The sequence below is a fragment of the Empidonax traillii genome, unplaced genomic scaffold, assembly GCF_003031625.1.
Source record: "Empidonax traillii isolate 1590-97213 ecotype Southwest subspecies unplaced genomic scaffold, ASM303162v1 scaffold25:size3598162, whole genome shotgun sequence".
Lineage (NCBI taxonomy): Eukaryota > Metazoa > Chordata > Aves > Passeriformes > Tyrannidae > Empidonax > Empidonax traillii.
The window spans coordinates 19736-22662 of record NW_020955218.1 but is presented as its reverse complement, the minus strand read 5'-3'; the positions used below and the strand labels follow the sequence as shown (position 1 = coordinate 22662).

General features: G+C 40.8%; 1 long non-coding RNA gene across 1 annotated transcript in view; it reads right to left on the bottom strand.

The window, feature by feature from the left end:
- The window catches only part of LOC114068777, a 20676-nt gene that overhangs the window by 12578 nt on the left and 5171 nt on the right, over nt 1-2927 (bottom strand). The gene's annotated exons all lie outside the window — the stretch shown is intronic.

Below are 2927 nucleotides of genomic sequence, written 5' to 3'. Positions count from 1 at the left end.
AGTGCTAACAACAAAAAGATAAAGAGACTAAAGATAGAAAGGTATGCGAGGCTCTGTGTTCAGTGTGTGTGTGTGTGTGTGGGTGAATTGGTGAGAGTGCAGCTGTACGAAGAAAAGTATAATATTCTCAATGAAGAATAAAACCTGAATTTAAATCATCATCATCTAGTGCCCAGTTTTATTGTCTTGGTCGTCCTCAACTACAACACCATACCATTTGGAACACTGCAAAAAGAATGAAAAGATCGGTATATCAATTAGGGCCTAAGTGTAAGGATGATGTTCAGTTTTGGAATGCACCAACAAACATAATCACAGCAATGGTAGCCCCCATAGGTACTGCTAAAGCGTTGCAGTTGGTGAAAAAGTTAGCATGCTGGACAGCAAAACAACTAAATATAGCCTCAAAAATCATTTCAGAATTGACAACTGATGTAGATAGTATCTGACATGCAGTGCTACAGAATCGTGCAGCAATAGATTTTCTGTTGTTAGCACAAGGCCACGGATGTGAAGATGTAGAGGGAATGTGTTGTATGGATTTGTCCAACCACTCAGAATCTATCCATGCACATCTTAAACAGTTAAAAGATAATATGAAAAAGTTGTGACAACTTCAGCATTTGATCAGTGGCTTAAGAACTGGGGAATTACTGGCTGGCTTAATGATTTAGTAAAAACAGCTGTTATGATAGGCATAGTTATACCGCTTTTTGTAATCTTTGTACCATGTAATGCAGTTGTAGTGTGGCAGAAAAATAATGAATGACATCAAGACATACATCACGCAGAGGGGTCACCACAACTTGTGGAATTGTCAGCAGTCATTTGTGCACTCAAATTATTTCCAGAGCCTTTAAATATAGTCTCAGACTCTCAGTATGTAGTGAGAGTAGTTCAAAGGATTGAACACTCCTATTTAAAAGAAATAAGTCATAAAGAACTGTTTGCCTAGTTTAAAAAACTATTGTTTGCTGTAGAAAATAGACAATCTCTATTTTTTATCATGTATGTATGCTTTTTTATCAGGTATGCTTTCATACCTAATTACCTGGTCCCATTCAGAGGGTAATCAACGTGCTGATGCTCTAGCAGGACCAGTTATAGTGCCTCAAAGGTTTGAGCAAGCTAAGCTATCTCACCAATTCTTTCATCAAAATGCCAGAGCATTAAAAAGACAATTTGACCTTACATCAGAACAAGCTCGCTCTATTATAGCTTCATGCCCAGACTGTCAATTGATCACACCAGTTACTCTAGAAGGAATTAACCCTCAAGGATTAAAGCCCCTACAACTATGGCAAGCAGATGTAGCACACATTTCTTCTTTTGGCAAATTGAAATATGTGCACATCTCAATTGACACTTTTTCAGGGTTTCTAGTGGCTACAGCTCATTTCTAGTGGCTACAGCTCATTCTGATGTACAACGTCACTTTCTCTTAGCCTTTGCACATATGGGAATGCCCAAACAAATTAAACGAGACAATGGGCCTTCTTATACATCCAAACGCACATAAGAATTTTTTGATCAGTGGGGAATACAACACATCACAGGTATTCCACTCTCCTCTACAGGTCAAGCTGTGATTGAACGTGCACATCACATGCTCAAAGACATGTTACAAAAGCAGAAAAGAGGAAGTGCAGGGTTAACTCCTCAAGAATGTTTGAAAAAAGCTTTGTATGTCCTTAACTTCCTTAATAGAATGGCAGGAGCACAACGTCATTTTGTCCCAGCACACATTTCTGTAGACAGGAAGGCAAAAGTGATGTTCAAAGACCCAATCACCAGAGAGTGGCAGGGTCCTTGCCCCTTAATAACGTAGGGAAAAGGTTATGCTTGTGTCACCAAGATGGATACCCTCAGGCTTTGTGCGACCTTACTCTGCATCACCTCAATAACCATAGCCATGCCTCCGGAGTGGATCACCCCCTGATCAGCAGAACATTTGGGTGACCTTGGCCAATGGAACTGGGACTGACACTTTATGTTTAACTGTAACCACCTCTACTGACCCATTTCAAACCTGTTTAGTGGGCCTACCTATCAATCATAGTCAGTGGACTGCCTTTCTACACAAATTTCTACCTCTTTGCTCCTACCATTGTAAAACATCATACATAGAGTGTGCTGAAAACCAACACCCTAAAGTGCACTTCCCTCCAGTTCCAATTGAGCCTCAAGAAATTAATGAAATGGGCAGCTTGACTGTGCCATTGTGCTTTTATTTTAGTTCTATTAATTCAAATTTGAATCGTCAATTAGCAATCAACGTGTCTCCATCTGGAGCATATGAAAATGTCAACTTTTGGTGTAAATCACCCAACCTTATGATAATAGAGTCCTGAGCCAAGCCCTTAAGCTTGCCCAGATGAGTCTTTTTGATCTGTGGACCAAGGGTATGGAAAGGCACCCCCTCTCGAGCAAAAGGAGGTTTGTACATTCGGGAAATTAACTTTATTTAACCCTCATAAATTGCCAGTAAAAATGCACATTAAGAAAAGGCCAGAGATTTGTGCAATGATGCAACAAAAATTGTAATTTGGGAGTCCACACCTGGGGTCCACAGAAAGAGTATTCTCCATCATTGCTGCAGGAATGAGGGACAGCCCATGCTTTAACCACACTGGACAGATTGGGCTGCTTGCTTGCAAAAGAAGCAAATGCCATCAGCTCTGCACTTGATGCCATGCTGACTGATGTTAACTCCATTCGTAAAGTCACTGTGATGGTTTTAGTCTAGGCCTTCCTGGTGACCAGTTTGTAACCAAGGAAGTAGCCAAGTACCCAGTATTCCATACAATTTTTACGTAAACCAGAGTATAAATAAGTCGGAGATTAGAGACCTCACTCTCTTCTCTTCCGGCGAGGTTTGGGAACAGTGGGTCCCTGCGTTGGTCTCGCTTATCTAAGGCTGAGGCCTG